The sequence below is a fragment of the Pseudopipra pipra genome, chromosome 5 (genome assembly GCF_036250125.1).
Source record: "Pseudopipra pipra isolate bDixPip1 chromosome 5, bDixPip1.hap1, whole genome shotgun sequence".
Classification (NCBI taxonomy): domain Eukaryota; kingdom Metazoa; phylum Chordata; class Aves; order Passeriformes; family Pipridae; genus Pseudopipra; species Pseudopipra pipra.
Genome location: NC_087553.1, coordinates 67,218,412 through 67,232,781, shown reverse-complemented (window position 1 = coordinate 67,232,781; position 14,370 = coordinate 67,218,412). Strand labels below are relative to the sequence as shown.

Sequence of the window (14,370 nt, the reverse complement as noted above, 5' to 3'; positions counted from 1 at the left end):
TTGTTTAACCTTTCAAAGTTGAATAATTTGTGACCTAGGGTTTTTTTCAGGAATCTGTGTATTCTTTCAGATTTCTGTGCTTATTTTTGTCAGGGCTATGCAAAATCCTATTTACAGAATCACTGCAATGATCACTCTAGGGTTGTTGTCTCAGATGTAAGTGAGAGATGCAGAAGGGCATGTCAGTTCCAAAATCTCCTTGGTTTCTACAGCCTTACACTTTTGTAGACTGACATCACTGCTGCAATTCTATGCACTTTCTGCACAGTTTTTAGTAGGTGGTGGAATAAACTCTCCCAAGAGATAAAATAACCCTGGACTATTTTATTTAAAGAACTAAAGAATAAGGTCATAATTTCTTTCTGTAACTACCTCAAAAATTGATATATTGACCAAAAAAATACTCATTTCCATTTGTGCAAAAACATGTATTCGATTTTGCCACAAAAAGCTTTTTATTAGAACACACTTCCACAACTTTTGAAATGAGATGTTGAGATGAGGTTGCCTGAGTGTGTCTCTTGTGTACATATTAAAAAGGCCTAGATAGAAATATAAACTCAGTACCTATCCCCATTAAAAATAGGTAGCAGATTAAAATTAAATTAGAATTTATTCTTCCATTGACTTCTTCAATCACCATTTTGCCTCAGATTGCGAAAAGACTTATCAAACTTTCCCCAAAAATGCCTTTAAGTGTACAGGATAGTTCAAATGAACTGAAAAAGCTATGAAGCTTCAGTTTAGAGATCTTTCTTTTTTTGTTTATTGGTTTTGTGGTGGTTTTGTTTGCCATATTTTGCTTTTAGATCCAATGGGATTTGCCTTGAATTCCTGTTGCAATAAAAAATTTAATTCATCATGCAGGTGCTGTAAACCTTTGGATGATGTGACTGGAAAGGAATTCAAGAATATACAGTGCAGTTCTGGTTTTCTAGTACCATTTGCATTTGTTGTTCAGTACGAACCCCTTCAATAACTCTTCACAAATTTGAGCCTTATTTTACAACTCCATTTGTCTAAGAGACGGTAGATCTCATTCAAGGGTGTAGCACAGTTGATGGCTTCTGCAGGACCAGTAAAATATGATGCTTGCTTTAGATGTATTTCTCTGACAATGCATTCCATTAGGACTTAGCAAATTTTTCCATCATTTTACAACTCAGTTTTGTGTAACAGCCAGGAGCTTACCTTGAAATGGAATGACCATTCTCAGACTGCTTTTTAGATTTGTACAACTCTGCCTTTACAGCACCTTAATAAGATTACACAGATTCTGTCTGATGTCAAGAGGAATTTCTGTGCCAGCTGAGAAACAGCAACACCTTAAGAACATTAGGAGAAATAGACAATATGATGTATCTCCTCTTGTATAAACAGTGACATCTAGAGTTGCCATTAGTATTCCCTAATATGCAACTAAGTTAAAGGTTATCATGTGTTGCAGATTTAATGGATTGCATTAGAATTACAGCAAATGACCTTTGCAGCTCCTTTAAACTTGATCGATCACAATGTAATTGTCAAGGCGGTCTAGCAATTAATTTTCATTAGTCAGGGAAGTCATTAATGCTTGCTGTTAGGGAAAATGACTATTCAATTGAAACTGAAGGAATTCAATCATTTTTTACAATTAAAAAAGTTGGCCTAATTTGCTGATTCCATATGTGCAGACGAGTATCATTGCGGCCTTATTATCACGTGCTGTTCTTGCTGTGGTGCACTGGTTCCAACTAAGAGCAGAATATGTCCCTTTCCATACTGAAAGGAGAGGCATTTATTACAGAATTTCTACTGGGAGTATTATTTTTAAAGAATGTTCCATCAATATTTTTTTTTCTATTGACTTTAAGATGTTGGAATTTAATGCTATGGTGAAAGGCACGCTTCCTCAAGTCAAAGTGCTATTTGCTTTTCCTTTGACATTCAGGGGTTTTTTACTGAATAAGGCAGAGGAGTCGAAATATCCCAAGATCATTCAGCTGCCTTTGTAAATACTAAATTGCTTGGCAATGACAGTTAGCTGTGATGCAGCCACCTGACATCACGGGTGATAGAACAACGCTCTTCATTCATGCAGCACATTTCATCTGAGAATGTCAAAATATTTTTTTAAACTGTATCTTCAAAAGGTCCCAGTCAAATATGGAAGTCAAATTGAAACAGAAAATCCAACACTTAAACTCCGAAATTTCATTTTTGCATTAGTCTTGTCCAATTTCTGTTCCAATTTAATTAGTTGGTACTGTTTTGCCATATCCTCTGTGTTAGGATGCACTTTGCTGAGGCACTTTTGTTATTCTAAAACCATAATCTCTTTCAAGATTTCATCTTTAATATCCCTCTAAATGTGTGCAGTGGTGCATTCTTTTATAGATTATGAATAGAAGGAAAACAAAACTATCCAGGCTTGATGCAGTCCTTCTGAGACTAAATTTCACCTACAGTTTAGGTACATAAAGAAGTGTCTTTTTTTTTTTTTTTTTAGTACACTCAGCTGTTCTTTGCCAAGTAAATGCAAGAAAGTGGTATTTGAATGTTTTCACAAAATTGCCTATCTCAGTTTAGGTCAATAAATTGGGTGAACATGATGTAGCTTTAAAGTCTTTCAAAAACACTATATGCTTTTCCTTGACTAAAGGAATTTAGGCATTGCAATGAGAAGGTCACTTAAAATTTATGTGTTAAAACCTGCAAAGTTTGAGTAAATTGGCTCTTATCATGATGACTAAAACATATTGAAGAAGATATATTAATATTACTTATTATACTGAGAAGGACTTAAAAAATTTAAAGCCAAGTATGAAAGTATAATATTCTCAAATGTACCTAAGGGAATATACATAGGGGTAAGGCTAAGTTTTTAGACTTCAAAAGTTCAGTAAGCTTTTGGAAAGCTACTGAGTAACTAAAATTTCATTGATTTCAGGCATAGACAAGTTGAATTTGATATTCTTTTCTAGTACTTTCTTTTTGGTTTGTAAAGGATGTTAATGGGAATTAGATACTTCCTTTGTAAATGCCTCTAAGAACCTTATTTTCACCTTTAACAATCTAGAGCAGGTTTCAGATAATTTAATTTGATGTATAAATAGATTTCCTTCTAGTCAATGAAGTAGATGCAAGAGGTAGAATTTATCTGAACTATTTTGATGTCAATGCCATGCAGAGGTAAGTGGTATCCTAACGTCATCCTATCATTTCTCTGCTAATTTGAAGGGGAACTGGAATGGCTATAGATGTCTATATCATGAGTTTTTAAACTTATATGAACAGCCTCTCTACTGGTGTTTATAAATCTGACCTTTCCTGATTCAGGAGCCTGAAACAATTTCAAAAGCTACCAAACATGCAGATGCCAAAAGTCCTTGAAGTGATTTATGTGATTCAAGCTTCGAAGTCACTTTTGAAAATGTTCCCTTTTGCAATAAAATATTTACTTTCTAACTTGGAAGATTTTCAATAGCACTTTCATTGCATAGAGTATATTGTTCTGCAGTTTGATAAATTACCTCTTTTATAAAACAAAAATATGTTCAAGATGTGTGTGTGATAGTCTAATCCTGTTTTCAGGTGTATGGCAATCTGGGTGCTCCACTTTTAGAAGAATACTTTCAAAGTTGAGAGGTAAATCAAAATCCTTTCTAGTGTTCAATGACGACCAACATTCTAGTGTTCAGTGATGGCCAGAAATTCCCTTAGATAATGAAGTTCAACAGTTCTGAACATTGAATATTTAGGAAACAGGTTCCTTACATCATTAAATACTCTGCTCATACATTATGTGATCAGACATTTAACTTATTTTTAAAAACAACACTTCTACTCTTTTAGCTGATGTTTTACTGGCAGTTGCCAAGTAGTAATTGGTACAGCCTAATGGTTAAGAAAAAGAAAATTACTAAGACAAGTGGGACTGTGTTCTTTGGAATTGATGGAGTGTTCAGATGGACATGTTTCTTACCTTGTTACATCCTTCAGTTTGAATACGTTTCTGTTACAAGATTTCTTGGTGTAAGTCAGAATTCCTCCTAATATTTATTTCTAATTAATTTCTAACTTTTAGAAATTAACTTTAAAATCATCATGCACATTTTACTTTAAACATTTGTGGGTTTTTTAAAGAAAAAATCATGGAATGAAATCTGGTATTTCATTCAATGTGTTATATGGTATGCATTAATGGTAAAGCAGTACGTTGTAATCAAAAGTTTCTGTGGCAGCTGGTGTGGGCAGAATTTTTGACTGGATAAATCCTTTTCTATTATTTTTTTTCCATGAGATGAAATACATATAAGCTGCCATAAATCATATTTCATAGTATTAAAAGAAAAAAAAGAATAAGACCTTTGTCTTCCCACTTTTTACATTTTTATTAATTTACTTCTATTTAAAGACTTTATTCTTGCACTATTTAACTAGTTATGTGTCTTTACAGAATTACTGTCAAAATAACAGGTCTTTGATATTGCTGTTGATCTGATTAAAAGTATAGTTTTTATTTATTAATTCTCTTTAAATAGTGATATTATTTGAAATTAAAAGCCACAAGCTATAGGTCTTTGGAAACTTGTTACAGAAAATCCTGAGCAGAGAGCCTACTGGCAGCTCTCTTCTATTTTCTAAAGATAAAAAGCTTAGGGATAGAACTAGGACTATTACTTTGGTGCTTTTCAGAAGCAGACTGCTACAGAGTCCTCATGGGTTAGACACAGAGACACAAAGGGGGGATCAGCCATAAGATACAGTACAGTCTTGTGAGCCTGATGGTTATCCTTACCAAAAATCATGTTAAATGAGCAGAAAATTAACTCCCAAAACCTGTATTACTCTTGTGTTGGATGAGTGCATAAATGCACGAAAGCACCTAAAACAAAGGCCTGGTTTTTCAGGAATTGGTAAAGTGTTCCAAGTTTCAATGTTGCACTCAGATACTATTACACAAACAAAGGCAGCTCAAAAAAAATAAATGAAGGTAATGAATCTACATTGTCATTGCTAATGTGTGGGACAACTTAATTTTCAAAGTGTTTAGCTTATCATTTGACATTATTTAATCTGTTTCAAATAGCCAATTTCGTAGAGCTGTGAAATCACAAAGTGGTTTGTGTTAAAAGGGACCTTCAAGATCACCCAGTTGAACTTCACTGCGATGAGTAGGGACATTACTCACAAGATCAGGCTGTTCAAAGTCCTATCCCACCTAATCTTGGACACTTCCAGGGATGGAGCATCCACTGCTTTTTTGGGAAACCTATTGCAGTTTGTCTCACCACCCACACTGTAAAAAGTTTCTTCCTTATATCCCATCTAATAAGAGGACTCTTATTCTCTGTCCTCTCACTATAGGCCAGGAATTGAATTATCAATTTGGTCCTACCACAGGATTTGCATGACTTTTTTCAGTGATTCAGTCTAGGAAATAAAAGACATAAAAATCAAGTAATAAAAAGAATTAGCTTGTCTTTTTTCTTCTAGTGTACTGTCATGTAATTGCCATAAATTATATGTTATATAAATATCAAGCTATTAAAGCTTTGATCAGGTATACCTCTGTGATTGACATCTATCAAATACATTTAGGCCACTCTGAATTAATACTGGAGGGGAAGAAAATTACAAACCTTGAATGTGGATCTGAACAGGTTATTTCTGAAGCATTAACTCTTCTTCCCTTGTCACAAGAAGCTGTTCTCATAATTTTCTATTCTTGCATAGGAGTGAGGTTTCAATATTTTAATTACCCCACTTTACTTTGAAAATATTGATATGTTCCTGTCATTGTTGTCTGGGCTTGGATATTTAGTTGCCACTGATATTCAAAAAAAGTTAAAGAAGCTACAACTGAAAATAGAGCATTAATGAAATATTTGGCTCTCTTTTTAAAAAGTTTCAATTCAGCAGTAATTTTTTTTGCTGTTCAGTTCTTATAAAGAAGGGATATTGAGAGTATAGTTTTCACCTCTGTGCAGAAGAAGGCTATGTTTTCACAGATCTGCTCCACTGACACTCTTCAGATGGGCTCTATTCCTAGTGTGCTCTGGTACTGTTGAATCTTGGATTTTCTTTTCTGCCTCTGTGCATGGAAATATTAAAGGAACACTGTGTGAAGTCAAACAGTTGCAAAGCAGAATAGGATGTCTTTACAACTTTGATTTGGTCCTCTTTTTGTACGTACACTGTCACAGTCTTTAATTGCATGGTTGCCTACTATATTTCCATATAACTCTGAGCAGTGATCTTTAGTTAAAAACAGTACTTTAACTATTTCTTCTTTATTATCTCCACTTCTCACTAAAAAATGCACACAGCTTTTCACAAGGATTGATATGATACTTATTTCTGCCATTTTCTAATGCTTCACAAGTATTAATTTTCTTTGGGAGTCTTTGAGCTAAGAGAATGCTGTTTTGCATAGGTTTTAGATCAGAAGGGCAAGGATGCAGAGATTAAGGGTCAAAAAAATTTTTTAACATAACATAAAGAATTTGAGATGTACATGGCCTAGTTTTTCCAAATATATGACAGAAGGGAATTAAAAAATTTAAATCTCCTCAATTTACATTGCAATTTTGAAGCTTAGCACTTCTCCAAATCCTACTCCCCGGCCTTACAAGAGTCTTTCAGCAAGTGGAGAATATGGTGCTACTGAGCACCAGCTGTAAGTCTGAGGTGAAGCATTTACTTATACATACTTTTGCAGTAGAAGGAAAGACACAATTATAAGGATTGGTATCCAGCTCTCTTTTCCTCTCTGACAGCTTTTCTCTTTGCATATGTGAATGTATTCACAATTCACCAGAACTAACCAAATTCCTTTCTAAGAGTAAATGTATCTAAAATCTACCTACACAATAAGAAGAATTTTCAGACTCTTCCTAGAGAGGTTTAGGAATTCAGTATATTACTTTGTTTAGGTAGACAGATAGATAGACAGACAGATAGAGTTAATATTTATATTCTTGAAAACAGATTTAAGAAATTAATTTTACCCATTGCAGTGAAAGATGTGAATATGCAAGTAGAAGAGAGAAGGCAAGGAAGTGGCTGGACTGCTAAACCCCTCACGGCTTGTATGAGTTCATACCAGAGTCTGAAACACCTGCTAAACACCTGTTCCCTTCTGCAGGATGAGATTACCTGGGAGCCCAACTTCACATTCAGTGTCATTCTATAGAAGGTCTGTGACTGTAGGTCACACGAGTTCCTGTAAATTCAGGCTGTAGTTTCTCTTTTCTTCAGATAGAAAGAATTTTTTGCTTGCCAAATCCTGTTCCTTCTTATTTTAGCAGAAGGAATGGTTATAAAACAGAGGAACTTGGGCTGAAGGTCATCTAGTACAAGCCTCTACACAAAGCACGGTTAAGACCTCAGTTAATCAGGTCACTCCAATCCTCATCAAGCAAAATTTTGAGTATTTCTAAAGGTGGAGATTCCATAGAACTTTTGGGCAGCTTGCAGATAAAGTCTCCACAGATGAATTTAAATAGTATCTGTTTTAAGAATTAAATGCCTTGTTTTTTACACAAACTGATTTCAAGTGCAGATTAAATCTATTCAATTGTTTACAGTAAAGAAAATTTAGTAAATAATGGCTTATTTTGTCTTTCTAGTTTGTTTTTTGGGGAAAGGGAAAAGGTCTCTTTCATATTATTAAAAAAAATAATAATTAAAATCACAGCTCTCTTTGTTTTAAGCTTCTAGCACAGCCTTGAATGAAAGCTTAGTGAATGTTTTTAAACCCCAAGACAGTGAGCTAAGGTTTTTAAAGGATTAAGTTTGAGTAGAGTCTGGCGCTATGCAGGAATGTTATCCAGATGCTTTACTTCATATTCACTCTGCATGCAGACCCATTTCTTGGTGCATCAGATTTGAAGGGTTGTGATATGAAGCCACTTAGGTCTGAAAATGTTATTTTTTTCTTATTTTTTTAAGTAATGGTGGTCATAATTTGCAATTGAAAGCCTTTCCTGATTGGTGAAAAATAAACTCATTTAGAAATAAGTTTTTGTTTTCAACATGCGCTTCTCTAAAGTATTATACCATATTTCCCGAGTAGATGTACCCAAAATGTTGTCAAAACAACTTTGCTTGGTAGCTTAATTGTCTGTCTCTCACGGTTCCTCTTATTTCCCAGAGCATGAAGTGACTTGTCCTCATCCTCTGTCCAGCTTGTCCTCATGTCCAATGAAAGATACTTGTGCATTAGTAGCTTTTAGTTCCTAGCTATATATAGACACTGTTTCTATACACTCTTTTCTTTCAAATAAGGCATTTAGAAAATTATTGCTACTTGCTGCATACTTAGTGCTTTAAAAGTTAAAAGAACTGCGCAAAAGAACTTTGCTTAAGGATTAATCACATCTGTGACCCAGGGGATAAGGGATCCCCACCTGTCAATAAGGCTTATAACTACTTATACTGGCTGCACCAGAGTGTTTAAGTAACTTGCTGTGAAAGTGACTTTGGGGAGCTAAAACGAGGATTTTGCTGGCCACCAAAGTTATATTTTACAATGAAGATTGCATAGAGATCAGTAATTTTCTTGCTCTTTACACCTGTTAAATTATATTTTATGTAAAAATGTAGTAGAATCTCCTGTAAAGCTATTTTTCAGCATGAACTACTGCTGTCATTGGAACTGCAGTACTGCAGGATGATGAATGGGACAGGGAATTGATTCATGTAGCTGTGACTGGGAGGGAACACAGCCCTGTGGTCCACAAACCAATTTTTCTATTAAAATGTCATCTATTCTAGAACTGTAGGATCAGTTCAGTGCATAAATCAGAGTCTCCTTGTATCATTTCCCCTCAACTCCCTTTCCATTTTAAACAATAGGCCACTGTAAAATCCCTTCTGCTTTCAAGGATACTTTCCTTCTTCAATATTTCCATTTTCCTTCTTCCTTAATAAGTCCAGCTTGTCTTTTCACCCTCACATTGGGACATGACAATTTCCACCCAGAAGAGGGGCTCTGGGAGCACTTGGAAACTCCTCAAGACTTCACACTGTCCATGTACACAACTGCCTTCCCTGCCTGCTTCCTTACAAAGACACCAGGAGCTGGCGCTGGGACATCCCTTGGCCTGGTTGCAGCTGGGGTGACAGAGATGGTTCCAGTGTGTGCCCACTCCACAGACTGGGGGGGAGAGAACACCTGCCTTGCAGCCCAGAGCTCTGATCTGTCTCCAAGAGATAAAGTTTTGAGGTTATCATCATTTGCAGACTGTTTAGGGAGAAGTCATAATATACACTAACAGTCTTTATCGAGGTGTTCTGTGTTCAGGTGCAAAATCACAGAGGCAGCTGCAGCTGCTGGTACTGCTAACTTATCTAAATTCCTTTGTATTCTCCTGTTATAATTTTTGCCTAATTTTCTCCAAAATTGAAAGATAGCATTAAAGAAATTCTAGATTAAATGTGAACCATGTTTCCCTTAGTTTTCCCTCAATAGACATCTTTTATTCTTTTTGTTAAAACCACTGGACATTCTGCACTCACAGGTTAGCAGAGCAACAACCTTTGAAAACTTTTTAGACTGCTGTTGAGTAACTTCTTTTTCCTCAAACAGTGAAAAAACACACATTAATGCTCTCAAAGGAGGCTATTTATTATTCCAGTGGTGTAAATGAGAGCAGGATTTGGCCCATAAGCAATAAAAGGGGAGTGCAGCATGTAATTCTTCACGCCATTGTGAGGAAAACTCTGTCTAGCAACAGTAAATTATCTGAAATTCTTTCAGGATATATGAATGACTCCATAGTCAGAGAAAGCTTGTGAGGTTTAAAGCATAAAAATGACAACTATAAATAAAGGTGGAAACCGCTCATTCCCACTGAAATGAAATAACATAACATTCCTGAGGCACTGGTGTCTTTGGAAAATGCATTGACTGGCTGACTAGAGGAAAGGGAGGGAGGAAAGGAAACCCATCATCCTACTTAGGGCTTTGTCTTCCCAAAGTAAAGTTTAATGCTGCCGCTTAAAAGGGTAGTTTTCTCTGGAAGATCTATTCTGTAATGATATGAGTTTAGTGAGTTTATAAGGCTTTCAAGCAACAAAAAAGATGCATATATATATATTATATATATATAAATAACTAGGTTTACCCAAAGCATTCAATAAATAGGCAAAATACAGAGAATATCCATATCCTTTACTCCGTAGGGTGCAAAGTAGGAACAAAGAGCAGTAAATATTTTCATAGCAAGGTGCAGGGATGCAAGGGGCAGGTGCACCCTGGGAGTGTTAAGCTTTCTAGAAAAATACCTGTTGTACTCTGGACATTGACAATATCTTAAAAGCATTAATCCAGTTTTATGTTAACATTACTCCACTTCATTGGCATGGTAATGGCCACTGCAGATAATGTGATAAAATAGCTTCTCAAAATATCCTTGGAAAGGATATATCTGCAACCCGTGGTTTGATTGGCATATTCCAAAAGCTTTAACATCATCACAGCAACAATTTAGAGGATGGAATCAAAATCTGTAAACACTGTGTAAACATTTCCACAATCTCAACATACTAGGGCCAAGTTTAAGTGCATTATGATGCTATGGATATGCCACTTCTTGCCACCTCATTATGCCAGAATGAAAATATAACTTTACAGCAAACTATATTTGAGTTCAATCTAATCACAGGGAAGAATTTTGTCGGTAATTTCTCACAGTTACAGTAACAGAAGTCACACATTAATTTTTAAATCAAACCAAAATCATGCACAAAAGAGTGAGCTAATAATTGTAGTTGGACAATAATCAGAGGTAGACTCCTCATTTTATTGTTGATGGTCTAAGCTAAGAATCCATAGTCAAATACCATGCAATCAATAGCAGGGATCTGTGTTCAGCACCTCGTGAAAATAGGCAACTTGCTTGATTTAAAACCCTGAACCATGGATGCTCACATGCAATCCCAGCATAACTTTTGACTCCTTACAAAACCACTGAATATGGTCCACTGAGTCTATGATAGCCCGTGATGATAGCTACTTTGATGAAGGTCAGATGGTAAGGAACTAATAAAATGACACAGCAGGTTAACATTAGTCTAGTACCTATTTCAGCATAAATAATTTTTCAACTGTTTGTCATGTACTTTGTCTCAATATAGAAATTATATAAAACTGTGATTCTTCCTTACTAAAATATCCTTGTCTTTCTGTATAGATTAGTCTTACCATAACATATATATAAACACATATGTATGCAGATATTAGAGAAATCCTTTTAAGCATAAGAGTTAATGTTGTTCTATAAGAATGTCTTTAAAAATTAGTAGAAATGTGTTAGTATTCAGATTTTGGTCTCAAATAATAGACTGACAATAACAAAGAGAAACTGCTTTTACTAGGGTTGGGGTTTTGTTTTTTTTTTTTTGCTTTCTTCTTCATAACTTATCAACGTGTAAATATGATTCAAGAGTAGAAAGCAGCAGGAAATATTAGTTATTTTTTGTCTACCAGCTGAAAATTTTACTGGAGTTTTCTCTTTTTTCCCCCCTCTTCTTTGTTCTACTCCCCACAGAAAAACTCTCTTCTTTACTGGGAGAGCCAATATTTTGAAAAGTAGAAAATGAATTTAAATGTCAACTTAAACATATCGATTAAAAGATACTGGATGAGGACTAGTGACAGTTTCATACAGAGTGAGTATATTTTTATATTCATTATGTTTTGATTTACACTTCATGAAACTGCTGGAAGGCGCTATCATTGTACTGACATGCTGATTTCTGATCTTTTCGGAAAACAAGTATAACACAGAGAAGCAGTATATGACACACCAGCTATAAGTAACATGCTTTTAATTATATGCTATTACTCTAGAAGGTCTTCACAGCGTCCCTAGAGGTTTTTATCACTGTTTAAGACATCTCATTTGATTCCTTTTCTTTACAGTAGGGCATGTGGGCTGAGTATTCAAAGTGGCAGGGGATTTTATTGTCAGCTACGCCACTGATGTGCTATGTGGTCTTGCGTGAGTAGTTTTATGCATCACTGTCTGTAATGAGTACATATAATTCAGATATCATTTTCACCACCACATCATACTGAGATAACTGTTTAGCTGATACACATGATATTCCTTAAATATTGAAATTTCTGGAGAAATCTGCTTTGCCAGTTCAAATCAAAATTATCAGTGACAATATTGTTAATAGTTCTCTAAAACTGAATGCAAGATAGCAAAATTATTGTAATGATAACGATCTTTTTGTTTATATCAAAGGTGACCTTCCTGATTGGAATTTTTTGAGTAATATTTTAAAGCAAGATATATGTTGACCAAGTAATTAACTTATCACAGTGAATTTCTTATGAAAAGAGACATGCTCTTTTGATTCATCTGACATTAGAAAAACTGTGGCTAATACTATGTAGGTCATGAGTTTGAACATTAGACAAACTTCTAATTTTGTATGCCTCTTAATTTATTTTATAATATAAATACAGACTAAATACAACAAACAATCACTAATTTCACTATTATGGAAAGAGTAATTTTTCCAATTAGTTGTTAGCACAGAAACAAAAACTATTACAAAGGTATTACTTAAAGAAAATTATGAAAAATTAAATAGATAAGTTTCAATTATGTAAAAAAAATTATGCATGAAAATTACTTTTATAAAATTCTAGGTGATGGGAAAAAAAATCCATTTTTTAAATAATATTATCTTCTATTTTGCCTTACCTGGAGACAATTGCTGTATCAAAAAATGAATAAACTAGTCAGATAAGAGGATGAAGAAAGAAAATACTGTCTTCAGTTTGTAGATCTAGCACAAGGAAAAATAAAAATCGAGTGCAAGAATTATAAAAGAGTACACAGGACACAGACAGGAAATCGATAGGGAACTGTATTTATCAAGGTAGTTTGTCAAAGCCCACGTGATCTTTCAGTGACACAGCGTATCTACAAACAAAAGTGATTAGCTTAACTTCCTTAAGAAACCTCTGGCAGAGGAGGGGGCTTTGTTCCAGCTACCAGAATGTTACATGAGTGCCTTTCTAGCACAAGTACACAGCACATTGACATGATTTCACAGAAAACCGATTTCTCTGCTATGAACACTCCAGTTTACAATGAAGTTTAAGTTTTGTTAGATGGATAAAAGTAGTCAAAACAGTCCATAAGCTTATTAATCATGGAATTGGACTTTCAAATAGTGCCATTTGTGCACATACAGGGAATGAACCTGGTCCCATACGAATTTCTTGTGGGTATTGACTGATAATATGATATCTCTGGTCTCACATGCTATGATTAGACAGGCTTTCCTCTTTAAGCACTTAAACTTCAGAAGCTTAGTGCATTATCTGCAAAAGCTATTTTGAAATAGACCTAATTTAAAGGGATAATGTTTAGGAAGGAAATAGGAAGGAGGTGTCTTTGGGAGGAGGTCTGAATCCTTGACTTCAGAGCCAAGCATTAACTTATTTTTTCAAATGCATCATTGTTCTTGAAGACCCTATATCAAATAAAGAGTCTTCCACACTCTGCTGCTGAAGTTTATGGCTCAAGAGAAACCATCCCCAGGCTGTAACACAGTCCATATGGCTGGCTGTTTGAAGTGTGCTTAGTACTCCATTAGGGATTCTCGATTTGTACTTCTCAATCTGATTTCGATAAGACACAGGTTTCCTTTAGTGGCCTGACCTGGTGCAAACACATAATAGATTAATTCTACAATAAATTATGGTGGCAGTAAAGCTTTCTGGACCATTTTGCCTTTTAAGTAACAATTTTTTTTATGTACTCTTATAAAGCTGAACCAATGTTTCATTTGTAGCTCACTTTATGTATATACAGAACTACTTGAAGCTTGGGAATGTAATTTTGCACTGTGTGCATTACCTCTGAGTGTATTCCATTTTATTGTGTCTCTGGAGCTACTGACACATTTTGAGGAATACTAAGAGCTTTCTGAAACAACATTATGCCTAGAAATGTGTTGAACCGCTTTTCAGGAAGCTCCAGCTGGTTTCTATCTTAACAGTGGCATAACTGTACTATTTCTATATGCAAAACTGCATTTCCATAAAGTCCATTATTACCTTCTACTTATTTGTATTGTTTTTACGTGATACTGTTATTTTCAACCAACAAGTTTATTTTAGATTTATTATCTAAATTATCTAGATTTATTATTATTTAGCACTTTACATAGTTCTGCTGCCATTTCTAAATACTCTTGTACACAAGGAGTAAACTATGTTATTTTAGGCATTTCTGATAGTCAAAGACCTCATTGTACTTGCTGTCCCACGAAGCCAAAGCAAAGATCTTACAGATGAAAAGAAAAATATGAGAGATATGAGTGGAAAAATATTTTTTTATTTGATTAATAAAAAAA

At 34.8% G+C, this 14,370-nt stretch overlaps 1 long non-coding RNA gene across 1 annotated transcript; it reads right to left on the bottom strand.

The window, feature by feature from the left end:
- Positions 1-5,877: 5,877 nt before the first annotated feature.
- LOC135415310 (uncharacterized) lies at positions 5,878-9,254 on the bottom strand. Its single transcript, XR_010431071.1, has 2 exons — positions 9,026-9,254; positions 5,878-6,074 (listed from the first exon to the last, which is right to left on the bottom strand). It is a non-coding gene; the product is annotated as an uncharacterized LOC135415310 (long non-coding RNA).
- Between the last annotated feature and the right edge of the window lie 5,116 nt (positions 9,255-14,370).